The sequence below is a fragment of the Schistocerca nitens genome, chromosome 3 (assembly GCF_023898315.1).
Source record: "Schistocerca nitens isolate TAMUIC-IGC-003100 chromosome 3, iqSchNite1.1, whole genome shotgun sequence".
NCBI lineage: Eukaryota > Metazoa > Arthropoda > Insecta > Orthoptera > Acrididae > Schistocerca > Schistocerca nitens.
In genome coordinates, this window is record NC_064616.1 from 737,858,299 (window position 1) to 737,877,744 (window position 19,446).

Below are 19,446 nucleotides of genomic sequence, written 5' to 3' on the forward strand. Positions count from 1 at the left end.
AGTCAGAGGACGTGAGCAATAGTGTAGCTTTCCAGCACAGAAAGAGGAAGAAGTGCTGCAAAGGCTGGGGCCCTGTGGTAGCCAAGCACGTACTCACCAAAGAGCGAAGAGCCCTCTGAGGGCGTCCACAGAGAAATGAATCGAAGTCTTGATAACGGCGAAAATTGTAGAACACATGGTTGCTGTCAGTAAAGCAATGGCGCAATTCTTCTGGCCGATGTAAATTACTGTACAAATCAAAGTAGTACACCTTATTCCTGTTCTTTTTAACATATCCGACACAGTGAGTTGCAGATCCTCCAGAAACATTGGGATTCACAATGCTGCATTCTCCACTTTCGAAATCATCTCTGGGAGCCCATCTCTCGTAAACTCCCCCCAGAATCGTTGGATGGGCGAATTTTTGAAGAGTTTAAGAAGATTTGTATTTGTAGGTGGTCTCTCAGGTAGTATGTTTATGAGCTTCTTTTTCCCTTATGAGCAGTCCATGCCATTTCCTGTATGGTTTTTAAACTGAGTCCTTCACCGATACTGATAGATTCCATAAGCTTGTTATGTTTTTGTGATTCCCAAAGTTGCCGTTCCACTCTCTGTTCTTTCTTCACAGTCCGCACTATGGCGGCAATGCCGCCGGCCAGAGACCCAACAGCTTATAAACCAGCCAGGGCTGGAATTAGAAATGGAATAATTCCACACGATGTCTTAGATACTGACAGAACTGGGGCATTTTAACCCGTCTCCTTTTACTCCTTTCCACTTCAGAACGCTTTTAGCTGCCGATAGCAAAGACAGAACGCAGTTTTTTAAACACCCCAGAGGTTTCTTCACATTCCTAAGCAGTCAAGGAGTGGCTTTCAAAGCCTGTTTGAAATTTATCCCAGCGCCCAATTTAAGTTTGGCATCCACTGCGTTATCAACTGCAAATGCTGAATAACATTGACCTGTGCTTGTATCCCTTCTCCCACATATTTGCTTCACTTTATCAGCTAAAATTCGATCTGACATGAAGTTCTGGTAAACCTTTACTTGCAGAGTGGGTTAAATGATGCTCATTACATGCCTCATTTAGTAGATTAATCCCTTTATGACTGTGCACCAGAGGCTTTTAAAATTTTGTTACAGGTCCACGATAATTATACCCCAGTATGTGCTATTCGATTGACAGACTATTGAGAATACTACCTTTACTGTGTATGGTGCGCATCCTATGACATGCATTATGATAATGTATGTCTGGAAGGCTTGGGCGCATTATTACATATCCCGTCTTTAGCAGTTACCCAGCTGTTACACTTTGCACGGTCAGTCCAGCCATTTTACGAATGCCCAGGTCGCCTGACGTCTTGTAATGCACTCTATGAGAAACACGTTTATTCCCTGCAATTCATCTGTGTAGGACTATCAGCAATTTCTTCACCTTTACTGTCTTTTAAGATGTGAGTCCTTGGGTTTGTACATTGCGTTTTGAAAACTGTAAATATCTCCACTGACCAGTTCGGTAGGTACGATTTCTCAAACACTGTCTTGTATTTTGAAATCCAAATCGAGTCGCCTACATTACATTTCTGCCTGCGCGGATCCAGCATTTTACTTTTACTTTATTTAGAAGCTTATTATCACTCATATCTATAGGGGGCAGTTTATTGGTTTTATGTTGAGAGCAGTTATAGTGTGAAATTATTTGTTGGAGAATATTGAGCCTTTGGTATGATCCTTGAAGGTTAAACTGAACCCACATATGGTTTTTTATTGTTTTCCTCAAGTGTTCCACAGTACTCGCTTTCAAGTGAGTGACTGTCGAGAAATGATTTATTTTGTTCCGATCCATTATTACATTGCAACAGCGATTGTAGAATTCATCTCCACGATCAGTTTGAAGATTGTGCAATAGCTCATTTACATTCAGATGTCTTTTGCGCTGTTTTATGGAGGTCTCAGACGACAGCCCCCCTAATTATTATATAATGTGTCTTTCTTTTGTGTCGGAGCCGAGTGATATAAATTCGTTTGTGTGCACTGTACTACCCATAGCAGATGATGCTGTGAGCAGCTGTAACCATTCTACAGTTTCATTGCCCCCCTTCTTGCAGCGATGTACCGTAGGTCTCTAGAAGAGCTTAGCGTCCCAAAGGATTGGAAAAGGGCACAGGTCATCCCCGTTTTCAAGAAGGGACGTCGAACAGATGTGCAGAACTATAGACCTATATCTCTAACGTCGATCAGTTGTAGAATTTTGGAACACGTGTTATGTTAAAGTATAATGACTTTTCTGGAGACTAGAAATCTACTCTGTAGGAATCAGCATGGGTTTCGAAAAAGACGATCGTGTGAAACCCAGCTCGCACTATTCGTCCACGAGACTCAGAGGGCCATAGACACGGGTTCACAGGTAGATGCCGTGTTTCTTGACTTCAGCAAGGCGTTCGATACAGTTCGCCACAGTCGTTTAATGAACAAAGTAAGAGCATATGGACTATCAGACCAATTGTGTGATTGGACTGAGGAGTTCCTAGATAACAGAACGCAGCATGTCATTCTCAATGGAGAGAAGTCTTACGAAGTAAGAGTGATTTCAGGTGTGCCGCAGGGGAGTGTGATAGGACCGTTGCTATTCACAATATACATAAATGACCTGGTGGATGACATCGGAAGTTCACTGAGGCTTTTTGCAGATGATGCTGTGGTGTATCGAGAGGTTGTAACAATGGAAAATTGTACTGAAATGCAGGATGATCTGTACGTAGAAAGATAGATCCCTTATCATTTAGCTACAAAACAGCAGGTCAGCAACTGGAAACAGTTAATTCCATAAATTATGTGGGAGTAGGCATTAGGAGTGATTTAAAATGGAATGATCATATAAAGTTGATCGTCGGTAAAGCAGATGCCAGACTGAGAGTCATTGGAAGAATCCTAAGGAAATGCAATCCGAAAACAAAGGAAGTAGGTTACAGTACGCTTGTTCACCCACTGCTTGAATACTGCTCAGCAGTGTGGGATCCGTACCAGATAGGGTTGATAGAAGAGAGAGAGAAGATCCAACGGAGAGCAGCGCGCTTCGTTACAGGTTCATTTAGTAATCGCGAAAGCGTTACGGAGATGATAGATAAACTCCAGTGGAAGACTCTGCAGGAGAGACGCTCAGTAGCTCGGTACGGGCTTTTGTTAAAGTTTCGAGAACATACCTTCACCGAAGAGTCAAGCAGTATATTGCTCCCTCCTACGTATTTATTTATTTATTTATTGTTCCGTGGGACCAAATTAAGGAGAAGTCTCCATGGTCATGGAACGAGTCAATACGTGAAATTATAACACGATATTAGAAACAGATAAAATGAAATATAAAAAAACATATTCAGGTGACAAGTCGTAAATTTAAATAAAGAAAATCAACAATGTAACACTGGAATTTGCTTAATTTTTTAGCTCTTCCAGGAGCTCCTCGACAGAATAGGAGTGAGCCATGAGGAAACTCTTCAGTTTAGATTTAAAAGAGTTTGGGCTACTGTTAAGATTTTTGAGTTCTTGTGGTAGCTTATTGACAATGGATGCAGCAGAATACTGCACTCCTTTCTGCACAAGAGTCAAGGAAGTGCATTCCACATGCAGATTGGATTTCTGCCTAGTATTAACTGAGTGAAAGCTGCTAACTCTTGGAAATAGACTAATATTGCTAACAACAAACGACATTAAAGAAAATATATACTGTGAGGGCAATGTCAGAATTCCCAGACTATTGAATAGGGGTCGACAAGAGGTTCTCGAACTTACACCACATATAGCTCGAACAGCCCGTTTTTGAGCCAAGAATACCCTTTATGAATCAGAAGAATTACCCCATAAAATAATACCATACGACATAAGCGTATGAAAATATGCGAAGTAGACTACTTTTCTTGTTGAAGTGTCACTTATTTCAGATACTGTTCTAATGGTAAATAAAGCAGCATTTAGTTTCTGAACAAGATCCTGAACATGGGCTTTCCACAACAGCTTACTATCTATCCGAACGCCTAGGAACTTGAACTGTTCCGTCTCGCTTATAATATGCCCATTTTCTGTCTGATCAAAATATCGGTTCTTGTTGAATTGTGAGTTAGAAACTGTAAAAACTGAGTCTTACTGTGATTTAGCATCAAATTATTTTCCACAAACCGTGCGACTGCTACGGTCGCAGGTTCGAATCCTGCCTCGGGCATGGATGTGTGTGATGTCCTTAGGTTAGTTAGGTTTAAGTAGTTCTAAGTTCTAGGGGACTAATGACCACAGCAGTTGAGTCCCATAGTGCTCAGAGCCATTTGAACCAGCCATATTTTCCACAAGCCACGAACTTATTTCATGACCTACGTTATTTGATACTGTTTCAATATTACACACAAGATCCTTCACTATCAAGCTGGTGTCATCAGCAAACAGAAATATTTTTGAACCACCTGTAATACTAGAAGGCATATCACTTATATAAATAAGAAACAGCAGTGGACCCAGCACCGACCCTTTGGGAACGCCCCACTTAACAATGCCCCATTGGGACTGAACATCACTACCACTCTCAATATTGCGGAGAATTACTTTCTGCTTTCTGTTCTTAAAGTAAGAGGCGAACCAATTGTAAGCTACTCCCCTTACTCCATAATGGTCCAACTTCTGCAGTAATATTTTGTGGTCAACACAGTCAAAAGCCTTCGTTAAATCAAAGAAAACACCTAGCGTTCGCAACCTTTTATTTAATCCGTCCAAAACTTCACAGAGAAAAGAGAATATAGCATTTTCAGTTGTTAAACCATTTCTAAAACCAAACTGAACATTTGACAGCAAATTATGTGAATTTAAATGCTCCAGTAACCTTGTATATACAACCTTCTCGATAACTTTAGGAAACACCGATGGCATAGAAATAGGTCTATAATTGTCAACATTATCCCTGTCTCCCTTTTTATAAAGTGGCTTCACTACAGAGTACTTTAATCGGTCAGGAAACCGACCACTCCTAAAGGAAAAGTTACAGATATGGCTAAGTACTGGGCTAACATACATAGAACAATACTTCAGTATTCTGCTAAATACCCCGTCATATCCATGAGAGCTCTTGGTCTTTAGTGATTTAATTATTAATTCAATCTCCCTCTTGTCAGTATCATGGAGGAGCATTTCAGGTAACAGTCTCGGAACGCTTTTTTCTAAGAGCGCTATATGATTCCCTGTTGGGACTAGGTTTCTATTTTGTTCACCTGCTATATTCAGAAAGTGATTATTAAATACTGTACATATACGCGACTTATCAGTAACACGGACATTCCCACTACGCACTGATTCTATATCCTCGACCTGTCTCTGCAGACCAGCCACTTCCTTTACGACTGACCATATGGTTTTAATTTTATCCTGAGACTTAGCTATTCTATCCGCATACCACATACTTTTTGCTTTCCTAATAACATTTTTAAGCACCTTACAATACTGTTTGTAATAGGCTGCTGCATTTAGATTTTGACTGTTTCTAACGTTTTGATATAATTGCCACTTTGTTCTACAAGATATTCTTATCCCTCTAGTCAGCCACCCAGGCTGCCTGTTTGTGCTAGTACCCAGTTTTGAACGTTCTAACGGAAAGCAACTTTCAAAGAGCACGAGAAAAGTCTTGAGAAAAGCATTATATTTATCGTCTACTGTATCAGCGCTATAAACATCTTGCCACTCTTGTTCCTTGATAAGGTTTACAAAAGTCTCTACAGCAACTGGATCAGCTTTCCTAAACAGCTGATGACTATATTTAACACGTGTTGCAGCACAAAAATCTTTTAGAGTTAAAATTTGTGCATCATGATCTGAAAGGCCATTCACCTTTTTGCTAACAGAATGACCTTCTAGTAATGAGGAATGAACAAAAATGTTGTCTATGGTTGTTCTACTGTTCCCTTGCACTCTCGTTGGAAAGAATAAGGTTTGCATAAGATTATATGAATTAAGGAGGTCTACCAGCATCCTCTTCCTTGCACAATCACTTATACAATTAATATTGAAGTCACCACATATAACTAACTTTTTGTATTTCCTGTAAAGTGAACCAAGAACCTCCTCTAGCTTTAGCAAAAATGTTGTGAAATCGGAGTCTGGGGATCTATAAATAACAGTTAGAAGTTTAGCTCCGTTAAATTTAACCACACCTGCACAACTTTCAAACACCTTTTCAGTGGAGTACTTTTGAAACATCAATTGACTCAAATGGGATGCCGTTTTTCACATACATGGCTACTCCCCCACACCGCAAAGAGCTCGTCGAAAAGCTGCCAGCCAACCTGTATCCTGGCAAAGGAAGCCTCTGAATTATCTCCTTATTTAAGAAGTGTTCAGATATACCAATAATTTCAGAGTCAACATCTATAAGCAGTTCACTAACTTTATCTCTAATATCTTGTATATTTTGATGAAATATACTAATTCCCTTATTATTCGGATAACTAAGCTTTGTCAAAAGTGGTTCCTTTATTAGAGAGACTTCCCTTAAGCAGGAATACCTATCAGCTGACTTCAATCTAAAAAAGGTGCAGCTCTAACACCCACTACTGCAGGAATTTTCCCATGAGTGATCCCACCAACCCCACCTATGCTGTCACCTATAAGCTTTGCCAACCTCCCCTTCCCATACCTGTTGAGGTGCAGGCCATGTCTAGTGAAACCCGTCCTGCTGATAGACTCCACCGACACCACTGAAATGTGACCCATGCTTTCTGTCATCAGCGCCCCCCCCCCCCCCCCCCCCAAGTCTCATGTTATTACGCCTGACGGCTGTATTAAGATGAGGCCGATCGTGACGCTGAAACAGTTCCACGAAATGCACATTCATGTTGCCAGTCTGAGTGACTATCTTTTCCAGGTCACCATCTATGTTATACTCCCCATCCCTATCAATACTATTACCAGCCCCACCCACAATCACTACCTGATCCTCTTTAGTAAAATCCCTACATAACCTCCCTATGTTAACAGTCACCTGAGCCAATCCTGCATTAGGCTTCACAATGCTGGTGACCTGGTACTCACTCCCCAGCACTTCCTGCACCTGCTGGCCTACACCTCTGCCATGAGAACTACCTAACAGCAGAACCTTCTTCTTCCTCTTCGACTTTGCAACTGTTCTAGCCACCGTAACTACTGAGGTCTGCTGCATACTTCCTACATCTACAGCTACTAGAGATCCCTCTCCACTAGACTCTGACAGTTGGTCATATCTATTGTAAACACCAATAGTAAAACTATCTGAAAATCTTCTTCTCCAACAGATCTCTTGCCAACAGCATGCTCCCATTCCCCAACCCCCTTCTCCCTCCTCATCCTATCTAGCTCCTCCTGTGCGTTTTTCAACTGCACTTGAAGAGCACAGATCTTACGCTAATGCTCCTCTATCAACTTACTCTTGCTACATAACCTGCAGTTCCAGGAGAGGATCTCACCAGAATGCCCACTGGCTTCCCCACTGCATTCCCCCCAGTGAAAATACTTCGAACAAGTCTCACACCGCAATCCACTACTCACGAACCTACGGCAAAGCCCACACTTCTCACTCATGGTAAAATTTTACTTTTTCTAAGTTCCGCTACTACAATAAGAAGATGTTAAAAACCTGACTACAATATACACACACTTACTCTACAAGGGAAGTAACTACTATTATTAACAGTATTAATAAACAACAAATGTGAATAAAACAAAAGACTAACACACAAAGAGAATCAAACGTCTAATGACACAGTAACGAAGCTGAAAACAGTTCCCAAAAGGTTCTTCTGAAATTATTTCACCAGAAAACACAAAAAACTCCGGTTGAAGACTACTAAAGTTCCTAAATAAACCACTATACACAAACAATTAATTAGTACTTAGCTTTCGATGCGCCGCTACAGCTGCAACTGGTCAGCGCGCAATGTAAACACAGGTAAGAGGTTACGTTGCTCGATACGAAACACTCACAAATATTAGGTCACAACACAAGAAAGGCAGAGGTGAATCAAGAAACCACTAATAAGTCACTTATATAGTAAATATTATCACAAAAACCGTTAAAATATGTATCTGAAACCTAAAAATATGTAAAAACTTGGAGAGCGATCTCACACGCAGTCACTCGCTTATGACGTCACACCAAAGAGATCAAAACTTTCCAGTCATTTTTTCAGTATGGCCACCGCATATCTCGCGAAGAGACCATGAGGATAAAATCAGAGAGACTAGAGCCCACACAGAAGCATACCGACAATCCTTCTTTCCACGAATAATACGAGACTGGAATAGAAGGGAGAACCGATAGAGGTACTCAGGGTACCCTCCGCCACACACCGTCAGGTGGCTTGCGGAGTATGGATGTAGATGTAGATGTAGATGTAGGGTTGCCATAGTGTATGTGTTCCGCAGGCTTCTTGTTCATTTTCCTATGCTCCATATTAATACCGTTACCCACAACACGTACGGCTTCTAATGCAGGTGCAATAGTATTAACGTATTTCTTTCTCTTGAGCTGTGTATTTGTCCACCTGGCGTGATATTTAGCGTATTTGCGTTAGTCATACAAAATATTTCACTATAAAATCGTATCTCTTTGGGGAAAAGTGTGTTTGGATTCAAAGTTTTTAAGAATATCAAATTCACTAAAACAAGTGTTCGTTCAAATTCCTTCTCTCCAATTTCTATTAAATACCTGGTTAAGTGCATAGGATGTTTTCCCAACATATGCAGTTTATTCCTGGCGACTCAGTATGTCCTATTCTTGCACTATGATGGTTAATGCAATTTTCTTCCTCCTCTCCTTCCTCCCTTCTTTTGCCTCCATTCTTTGTGTGTGTGAGGACCTGTTAAGACTTTCGGTTACTGGCTTAAACATCCCTGAAAGAGTATTATCTTCCTCTGGCTGTCCTAATTTCAAAACTGATAGTTTACGGCGAATAGCCTTTTGCGCCACGATGACTTTGCGTTTTGTTGACGTATTGCTACGTACCAAAGTGGCTTCGAAATGGTATATAGTTTATATATGCATTGATACATAAGAATTTCCTTTCGTATGTCTAATATTCGCTCAGTCTCGTTAACCTTTGCATTTACTATATTAAACTCAGAATGGTTCTAATGTTTTCTTCCCCCTGCATTTCTTTCCTCAGTATTTACAGAAGAAGTTTTTTCACATCCTCGAATGTCGTTTGAGTCGCATGGGTCTTTACAGCTATCGTTTTGAGGGTACTTCTCAGTGTTTAAGAGTTTCGGAGACCTTTTCAGTAGAGCTTTTAAGGTTTTCAATTTTTGTTTCTATGTACGAGGGTAGTCCAGAAAGTAAATTCCGATCGGTCGCGAAATGGAAAATACTGGAAAAACCTGGTAAAGTTTTGCACAGATGTGTTGGGCAGTGCCTCTAGTATGCCTGTCGATAGTGTCGCGTCGCTCTTTTCATTTTTGAGTGAACTATGAGCACGTAAAGATGCGTAGGGAATAGCGTCTCCCGCCAAGGATGAGGGCTTGGTTAGAGATTTCGCCTGTCTCATGCAGCCCACATAACACAACTGTCGAGCAGTTCCTTCTTCATGCCAATTCTCGGCCGCACACAGCAGGGGCAACGAAGACGCTCCTGCAGCGTTTCCGATGAGAAGTGCTTGATCACCCACAATACAGTCCGTAATTGGCTCCCCCTGAGTCGCAGCTCTGCTCACATGAACCGCTGGTTATGAAGACAAAATTTTTCCATAGACGACGAGCTGCAGACCAGTGCAGATAACTGGGCATTAGCATAGGCGGCTGCTTTCTATGACGAGGATATTGGAAAGTTGATACAATACTACGAAGAAACACGATGTTGGAGCGACGACTATGTAGAGAAGTAGGTGGAATGTGTACCTAACTGTTGCAAATAAAACGTTTCTGGTTTTCACTGTGGTTTCCATTTCGCGACCGATCGGAACTTACTTTCTGGACAACCCTGGTAGAAAGTGATATTCAGTCTGTGTTCAAAAAATGTCCAAATGGAAGTGAATTCCTAAGGGACCAAACTGCTGAGGTCATCGGTCCCTAGACTTACACACTACTTAAACTAACGTATGACAAGAACAACTCACACAGCCATGCCCCAGGGGGGACTCGAACCTCCGGCAGGAGGGTCCGCGCAATCCGTGACATGGTGCCTCTAACCGCGCGGCCACTCCACGCGGCTTCAGTCTGTGCATCACACCCTCAGAATGAGTGCATGACATCCTTGAGAGCCTCTCCAGAGCAAACAATATACTGGCACAGTTACGTATTGGTACAAAAAAATGGTTCAAATGGTTCTGAGCACTATGGGACTTAACTTCTGAGGTCATCAGTCCCCTAGAACTTAGAACTACTTAAACCCAACTAACCTAAGGACATCACATACATCCATGCCCGAGGCAGGATTCGAACCTGCGATCGTAACGGTCGCGCGGTTCCAGCGTATTGGTACAGTATCTTGTTATATGATGTCCTGGAAATTTCGTCTGTACCGGCAATCATTCAATTTCCTAGTTTTATCGATAACCAGAAAATCATAACGAGAGTTATTTCAGCAGTCACCGCATATGGTGACGAATTCATTGAATGACATGTTGGTTCCTTCATGAGCTTGGTAAATATGCTTTACATTCGTATCATCCTGTTTGAAAGCGATAATAAGGTTCGCATTATCCTGAATCAGCTGCTTTGGGTGTATGAAATTTGGAAGAAGTGACCCTTTCTTCTTCATTTCGGCATCATTGTAGGACCAGTTCGCTACTGCGAAGTCTGTGGTGTCACCGCCGGACACCACACTTGCTAGGTGGTAGCTTAAATCGGCCGCGGTCCATTAGTACATGTCGGACCCGCGTGTCGCCACTGTCAGGATCGCAGACCGAGCGCCACCACACGGCAGGTCTCGAGAGACGTACTGGCACTCGCCCCAGTTGTACGACGACATTGCTAGCGACTACACTGACGAAGCCTTTCTCTCATTTGCCGAGAGACAGTTAGAATAGCCTTCAGCTAAGTTAATGGCTACGACCTAGCAAGGCGCCATTAACCATTTGTAACGTTGCATGTACCTCAAGATAGAGTCTCACTTGTATCATCCAGAATGCTGTATACCAAAGGACAATATAAAAGTTAAGTGTTCTAGTAGCTACGTTCTTTTCTTTATCACATTCATTACGAATCCTGTTCCAGACTTAACGCCAGACGGCGTGAGTTGACGCGTGCCCTTTCGGCTACTTCACGTGGACTGGCTTCCTTGTCAGTCCACTACAAAGTCCTTGGAAAGAGGATGTTTTGCCGACTCAGACATGGTGATAACTACAAGTTTAGGTTAGCATACAGGGGATTTTATAGAGAGAAAACACATTTTGCTCTTATACTTTTATTAGTTTATAAATTCTTAAAAATGAGTGGATTAATATACATTGTTAATTATGATCATAGTTTGGTGCCAACATCAGGCATGGTTAGTTCATACATATTCCCAGTTACTGAACACAGCATGTGTCAGAGTTGGGCAATGATTTCTTATTCCCAAGTACTGAACACAGCATGCGTCAGAGTTGGCAATGATTTCTTCCGATCGTTTTGAAGTTTGATGTACCAACTCGATCTGATTGGTCCACATTTTCTTGTAGAATCTGGACACATATGGTTGCACGCTTAGCCGTCTGTCTAGAGTACGCTGAAGTACGTAACTGGCATACATTGAATTCTTCTGTGTCTGCTCCTGTAGATGCGTGCACTTCTTTTTGTTACAAATTATAATTGTTCCCGGGAACTCACCTGTGTCAAGAGTATGGTCACCTAGTATTACTGAGGGAGCTTGACCAATTCCATTGAATGGGGTGGTAATCTGCATGGAAAGTTTCACATCGACGAATCCAATCATGTAGGGATATGAAATTACAATGAAATGAAAACCCTTAGCTACTTACAGGCGTTGACATACGTCAACGAGGACAGATGAAAATGTGTGCCCCGACCGGGCTTCGAACCCGGGATCTCCTGCTTACATGGCAGACGCTCTATCCATCTGAGCCACCGAGGACACAGAGGATAGTGCGTCTGCAGGGATTTATCTCTGGCACGCCTCCCGCGAAACACACATTCTCAACGTATTGTCCCGCACTACATTCGTAGTGTCTCAGCCCATTATACTCATTACTCGCGGCGCGTTGCCGATTCCCGTAAGAGTTCGGGCACTGTGCATCCGCACAGAAGAAGAAGATGGTGGTCAAGTGGCCGGTGAGCCTTAACTATATATGGTATCTGTTCTTTCGGATATGTCCGAAAGAACAGATACCATCGGTGACCATGCAGCTCGTTAGAATGAAATTACAATGAAATGAAAACCCTTAGCTGCTTACAGGCGTTGACATACGTCAACGGGGACAGATGAAACGAGCTGCATGGTCACCGATGGGATCTGTTCTTTCGGACATATGACTGATATCACTATATCAGGGATTTTCTAAAACCAGTACTGGGTAGAACTCATGATCTGAGACCATTCCCACATTAGCATGTTTGCTGTCATTGGTGTTTACGTTGTAGGTGACGTTACGTAACATAATTCTAAGATCTGATGGTTTTGCCTCAGCTGCAGGAAGATAAAGATATGTGCATTAGATTCATACATGTATCGGCACGCCTTTTTTTTTTCTAACTCGAGTACGACTAATAGTTGTCCCCTGCATTGAAGAGATGATCTGAGACGTACAGTTCAACATCATTTCCCTTTAAGAGTTCTTACTCGACTGAAAAAAAGCTGTTTTGCATCTCCGTTAATACACATAACGACCACAGCAGTGTATGAAACATTAAGAAACAAAAAAACTAAATGTAAATCGTCTTTGGTTTCAGGTATATAAGATGAACAACTCAGAGAGCGTCACGGTCAGTTCTCGCATGACACATAATGAATAAGGCCTGATACTAGACGATAAATGCGATAAGAAGAGAGTAATGGTATTAATTATTAATTTAAAAAAAATGGTTCAAATGGCTCTGAGCACTATGGGACTCAACATCTTAGGTCATAAGTCCCCTAGAACTTAGAACTACTTAAACCTAACTAACCTAAGGACATCACACACACCCATGCCCGAGGCAGGATTCGAACCTGCGACCGTAGCAGTCCCGCGGTTCCGGACTGCAGCGCCAGAACCGCTAGACCACCGCGGCCGGCTATTAATTTAAATGCAGGTGATGAGTGAATACTGCAAGTTATCAGCACTGAAATGTCTTTCAACTCACTGCAGTCAACCATTAACACGCTGTTAAAGGAGAATAACGATTACAGGGCACTGGTGTTTTTGGGGAATCTGCTAAGCCTAGGCATTATAAATATTCTACAACAAATCATACCAGAATACGTGACGATGGTGCAGCTAGAAGACTATTGGATTCGACAAAACAGAATATTTACGCATATTACATGTTCACATGGCTTAGATCTAAACATGTACATAAGGTGATGTTTGAAATATATAAGGAACTTATGGATGAGTGCTATAATTTGAATAGTGAGGATGACTACTTGTTTCCTAAAGAACTGATGCATGCTATATATAATACTAGACACATAGATGACAAGCTACCACGAGTGTTTCAGTCTGATGAGTTTATTTCCATTGTGGTAAGCATTTTCAGTAGCACGGAGACTGTGAGATTGATGGTCACCCTCCTATTAAACTGCAATGTGAAGGCTGTAAGAAAGCAAATTGAATGAAAAATAAGTGTTATTTTTGATATGTCTTCATGCTATTTTTATAAAAAATGTGTGACAGGTTTAGCACGATCAGCTGGGGGCCACTCACTCCCTTTCCTCTATATACAGGCACCTTGCCAACTGTGCTAAACCAGTTGCATGTCTGTACGCACTGTGGAGAAGGTGTACATCCTACAGTGGGGGTCAAGCGTATGCACTACAGTCGAGCAGAGAGAAGTGGGGGTGACAGCACTGACTGCACCGACAGCCACTGTATTCCCCCATCAGCTGCCTGCCCACCACTGTCCACCGACGCACCACCACTGCAGCCACAGCTCACGCACTGCATGTCCATCGTCTATCCCCTGCCTGCTTCCGCTTGAGTACAGTACGTGAAGAAAATGAACTTCATAGATAGCCTATCCCAGTGTTATTTACTGTAATATTAGAGTAGGAAGAGGATATTAGAAAACTGGTAAATACACTCCTGGAAATTGAAATAAGAACACCGTGAATTCATTGTCCCAGGAAAGGGAAACTTTATTGACACATTCCTGGGGTCAGATACATCACATGATCACACTGACAGAACCACAGGCACATAGACACAGGCAACAGAGCATGCACAATGTCGGCACTAGTACAGTGTATATCCACCTTTCGCAGCAATGCAGGCTGCTATTCTCCCATGGAGACGATCGTAGAGATCCAGAATGAGATTTTCACTCTGCAGCGGAGAGTGCGCTGATATGAAACTTCCTAGCAGATTAAAACTGTGTGCCCGACCGAGAATCGAACTCGGGACCTTTGCCTTTCGCGGGCAAGTGCTCTACCAACTGAGCTACCGAAGCACGACTCACGCCCGCTACTCACAGCCTTGCTTCTGCCAGTATCTCGTCTCCTACCTTCCAAACTTTACAGAAGCTCTCCTGCGAACCTTGCAGAACTAGCACTCCTGAAAGAAAGGATATAGCGGAGACATGGCTTAGCCACAGCCTGGGGGATGTTAATCTGCTAGGAAGTTTCATATCAGCGCACACTCCGCTGCAGAGTGAAAATATCTCATTCTGGAAACATCCCCCAGGCTGTGGCTAAGCCATGTCTCCGCTATATCCTTTCTTTCAGGAGTGCTAGTTCTGCAAGGTTCGCAGGAGAGCTTCTGTAAAGTTTGGAAGGTAGGAGACGAGATACTGGCAGAAGTAAGGCTGTGAGTACCGGGCGTGAGTCGTGCTTCGGTAGCTCAGTTGGTAGAGCACTTGCCCGCGAAAGGCAAAGGTCCCGAGTTCGAGTCTCGGTCGGGCACACAGTTTTAATCTGCTAGGAAGTTTCATATCAGCGCACACTCCGCTGCAGAGTGAAAATATCTCATTCTGGAAACATCCCCCAGGCTGTGGCTAAGCCATGTCTCCGCTATATCCTTTCTTTCAGGAGTGCTAGTTCTGCAAGGTTCGCAGGAGAGCTTCTGTAAAGTTTGGAAGGTAGGAGACGAGATACTGGCAGAAGTAAGGCTGTGAGTACCGGGCGTGAGTCGTGCTTCGGTAGCTCAGTTGGTAGAGCACTTGCCCGTGAAAGGCAAAGGTCCCGAGTTCGAGTCTCGGTCGGGCACACAGTTTTAATCTGCTAGGAAGTTTCATATCAGCGCACACTCCGCTGCAGAGTGAAAATCTCATTCTGGAAACATCCCCCAGGCTGTGGCTAAGCCGTGTCTCCGCTATATCCTTTCTTTCAGGAGTGCTAGTTCTGCAAGGTTCGCAGGAGAGCTTCTGTAAAGTTTGGAAGGTAGGAGACGAGATACTGGCAGAAGTAAAGCTGTGAGTACCGGGCGTGAGTCGTGCGTCGGTAGCTCAGTTGGTAGAGCACTTGCCCGCGAAAGGCAAAGGTCCCGAGTTCGAGTCTCGGTCGGGCACACAGTTTTAATCTGCTAGGAAGTTTCATATCAGCGCACACTCCGCTGCAGAGTGAAAATCTCATTCTGGAAACATCCCCCAGGCTGTGGCTAAGCCATGTCTCCGCTATATCCTTTCTTTCAGGAGTGCTAGTTCTGCAAGGTTCGCAGGAGAGCTTCTGTAAAGTTTGGAAGGTAGGAGACGAGATACTGGCAGAAGTAAGGCTGTGAGTACCGGGCGTGAGTCGTGCTTCGGTAGCTCAGTTGGTAGAGCACTTGCCCGCGAAAGGCAAAGGTCCCGAGTTCGAGTCTCGGTCGGGCACACAGTTTTAATCTGCTAGGAAGTTTCATATCAGCGCACACTCCGCTGCAGAGTGAAAATATCTCATTCTGGAAACATCCCCCAGGCTGTGGCTAAGCCATGTCTGCGCTATATCCTTTCTTTCAGGAGTGCTAGTTCCTCAAGGTTCGCAGGAGAGCTTCTGTAAAGTTTGGAAGGTAGGAGACGAGATACTGGCAGAAGTAAGGCTGTGAGTACCGGGCGTGAGTCGTGCTTCGGTAGCTCAGTTGGTAGAGCACTTGCCCGCGAAAGGCAAAGGTCCCGAGTTCGAGTCTCGGTCGGGCACAAAGTTTTAATCTGCTAGGAAGTTTCATATCAGCGCACACTCCGCTGCAGAGTGAAAATATCTCATTCTGGAAACATCCCCCAGGCTGTGGCTAAGCCATCTCTCCGCTATATCCTTTCTTTCAGGAGTGCTAGTTCTGCAAGGTTCGCAGGAGAGCTTCTGTAAAGTTTGGAAGGTAGGAGACGAGATACTGGCACAAGTAAGGCTGTGAGTACCGGGCGTGAGTCGTGCTTCGGTAGCTCAGTTGGTAGAGCACTTGCCCGCGAAAGGCAAAGGTCCCGAGTTCGAGTCTCGGTCGGGCACACAGTTTTAATCTGCTAGGAAGTTTCATATCAGCGCACACTCCGCTGCAGAGTGAAAATATCTCATTCTGGAAACATCCCCCAGGCTGTGGCTAAGCCATGTCTCCGCTATATCCTTTCTTTCAGGAGTGCTAGTTCTACAAGGTTCGCGGGAGAGCTTCTGTAAAGTTTGGAAGGTAGGAGACGAGATACTGGCAGAAGTAAGGCTGTGAGTACCGGGCGTGAGTCGTGCTTCGGTAGCTCAGTTGGTAGAGCACTTGCCCGCGAAAGGCAAAGGTCCCGAGTTCGAGTCTCGGTCGGGCACACAGTTTTAATCTGCTAGGAAGTTTCATATCAGCGCACACTCCGCTGCAGAGTGAAAATATCTCATTCTGGAAACATCCCCCAGGCTGTGGCTAAGCCATGTCTCCGCTATATCCTTTCTTTCAGGAGTGCTAGTTCTGCAAGGTTCGCAGGAGAGCTTCTGTAAAGTTTGGAAGGTAGGAGACGAGATACTGGCAGAAGTAAGGCTGTGAGTACCGGGCGTGAGTCGTGCTTCGGTAGCTCAGTTGGTAGAGCACTTGCCCGTGAAAGGCAAAGGTCCCGAGTTCGAGTCTCGGTCGGGCACACAGTTTTAATCTGCTAGGAAGTTTCATATCAGCGCACACTCCGCTGCAGAGTGAAAATCTCATTCTGGAAACATCCCCCAGGCTGTGGCTAAGCCGTGTCTCCGCTATATCCTTTCTTTCAGGAGTGCTAGTTCTGCAAGGTTCGCAGGAGAGCTTCTGTAAAGTTTGGAAGGTAGGAGACGAGATACTGGCAGAAGTAAGGCTGTGAGTACCGGGCGTGAGTCGTGCTTCGGTAGCTCAGTTGGTAGAGCACTTGCCCGTGAAAGGCAAAGGTCCCGAGTTCGAGTCTCGGTCGGGCACACAGTTTTAATCTGCTAGGAAGTTTCATATCAGCGCACACTCCGCTGCAGAGTGAAAATCTCATTCTGGAAACATCCCCCAGGCTGTGGCTAAGCCGTGTCTCCGCTATATCCTTTCTTTCAGGAGTGCTAGTTCTGCAAGGTTCGCAGGAGAGCTTCTGTAAAGTTTGGAAGGTAGGAGACGAGATACTGGCAGAAGTAAAGCTGTGAGTACCGGGCGTGAGTCGTGCGTCGGTAGCTCAGTTGGTAGAGCACTTGCCCGCGAAAGGCAAAGGTCCCGAGTTCGAGTCTCGGTCGGGCACACAGTTTTAATCTGCTAGGAAGTTTCATATCAGCGCACACTCCGCTGCAGAGTGAAAATCTCATTCTGGAAACATCCCCCAGGCTGTGGCTAAGCCATGTCTCCGCTATATCCTTTCTTTCAGGAGTGCTAGTTCTGCAAGGTTCGCAGGAGAGCTTCTGTAAAGTTTGGAAGGTAGGAGACGAGATACTGGCAGAAGTAAGGCTGTGAGTACCGGGCGTGAGTCGTGCTTCGGTAGCTCAGTTGGTAGAGCACTTGCCCGCGAAAGGCAAAGGTCCCGAGTTCGAGTCTCGGTCGGGCACACAGTTTTAATCTGCTAGGAAGTTTCATATCAGCGCACACTCCGCTGCAGAGTGAAAATATCTCATTCTGGAAACATCCCCCAGGCTGTGGCTAAGCCATGTCTGCGCTATATCCTTTCTTTCAGGAGTGCTAGTTCCTCAAGGTTCGCAGGAGAGCTTCTGTAAAGTTTGGAAGGTAGGAGACGAGATACTGGCAGAAGTAAGGCTGTGAGTACCGGGCGTGAGTCGTGCTTCGGTAGCTCAGTTGGTAGAGCACTTGCCCGCGAAAGGCAAAGGTCCCGAGTTCGAGTCTCGGTCGGGCACAAAGTTTTAATCTGCTAGGAAGTTTCATATCAGCGCACACTCCGCTGCAGAGTGAAAATATCTCATTCTGGAAACATCCCCCAGGCTGTGGCTAAGCCATCTCTCCGCTATATCCTTTCTTTCAGGAGTGCTAGTTCTGCAAGGTTCGCAGGAGAGCTTCTGTAAAGTTTGGAAGGTAGGAGACGAGATACTGGCACAAGTAAGGCTGTGAGTACCGGGCGTGAGTCGTGCTTCGGTAGCTCAGTTGGTAGAGCACTTGCCCGCGAAAGGCAAAGGTCCCGAGTTCGAGTCTCGGTCGGGCACACAGTTTTAATCTGCTAGGAAGTTTCATATCAGCGCACACTCCGCTGCAGAGTGAAAATATCTCATTCTGGAAACATCCCCCAGGCTGTGGCTAAGCCATGTCTCCGCTATATCCTTTCTTTCAGGAGTGCTAGTTCTACAAGGTTCGCGGGAGAGCTTCTGTAAAGTTTGGAAGGTAGGAGACGAGATACTGGCAGAAGTAAGGCTGTGAGTACCGGGCGTGAGTCGTGCTTCGGTAGCTCAGTTGGTAGAGCACTTGCCCGCGAAAGGCAAAGGTCCCGAGTTCGAGTCTCGGTCGGGCACACAGTTTTAATCTGCTAGGAAGTTTCATATCAGCGCACACTCCGCTGCAGAGTGAAAATATCTCATTCTGGAAACATCCCCCAGGCTGTGGCTAAGCCATGTCTCCGCTATATCCTTTCTTTCAGGAGTGCTAGTTCTGCAAGGTTCGCAGGAGAGCTTCTGTAAAGTTTGGAAGGTAGGAGACGAGATACTGGCAGAAGTAAGGCTGTGAGTACCGGGCGTGAGTCGTGCTTCGGTAGCTCAGTTGGTAGAGCACTTGCCCGTGAAAGGCAAAGGTCCCGAGTTCGAGTCTCGGTCGGGCACACAGTTTTAATCTGCTAGGAAGTTTCATATCAGCGCACACTCCGCTGCAGAGTGAAAATCTCATTCTGGAAACATCCCCCAGGCTGTGGCTAAGCCGTGTCTCCGCTATATCCTTTCTTTCAGGAGTGCTAGTTCTGCAAGGTTCGCAGGAGAGCTTCTGTAAAGTTTGGAAGGTAGGAGACGAGATACTGGCA

The 19,446-nt window shown here is 44.5% G+C and overlaps 4 non-coding genes across 4 annotated transcripts; all 4 read left to right on the forward strand.

Moving 5' to 3' along the window:
- The first annotated feature begins 15,248 nt into the window (after positions 1-15,248).
- Positions 15,249-15,323, forward strand: Trnas-uga (transfer RNA serine (anticodon UGA)). The gene has a single exon. It is a non-coding gene; the product is annotated as a tRNA-Ser (tRNA).
- Positions 15,324-17,062: 1,739 nt separating this feature from the next.
- Positions 17,063-17,137, forward strand: Trnas-uga (transfer RNA serine (anticodon UGA)). Its single transcript has one exon. It is a non-coding gene; the product is annotated as a tRNA-Ser (tRNA).
- Positions 17,138-17,363: 226 nt separating this feature from the next.
- On the forward strand, positions 17,364-17,438 carry Trnas-uga (transfer RNA serine (anticodon UGA)). Its single transcript has one exon. It is a non-coding gene; the product is annotated as a tRNA-Ser (tRNA).
- Positions 17,439-19,177: 1,739 nt separating this feature from the next.
- On the forward strand, positions 19,178-19,252 carry Trnas-uga (transfer RNA serine (anticodon UGA)). Its single transcript has one exon. It is a non-coding gene; the product is annotated as a tRNA-Ser (tRNA).
- Positions 19,253-19,446: the final 194 nt, after the last annotated feature.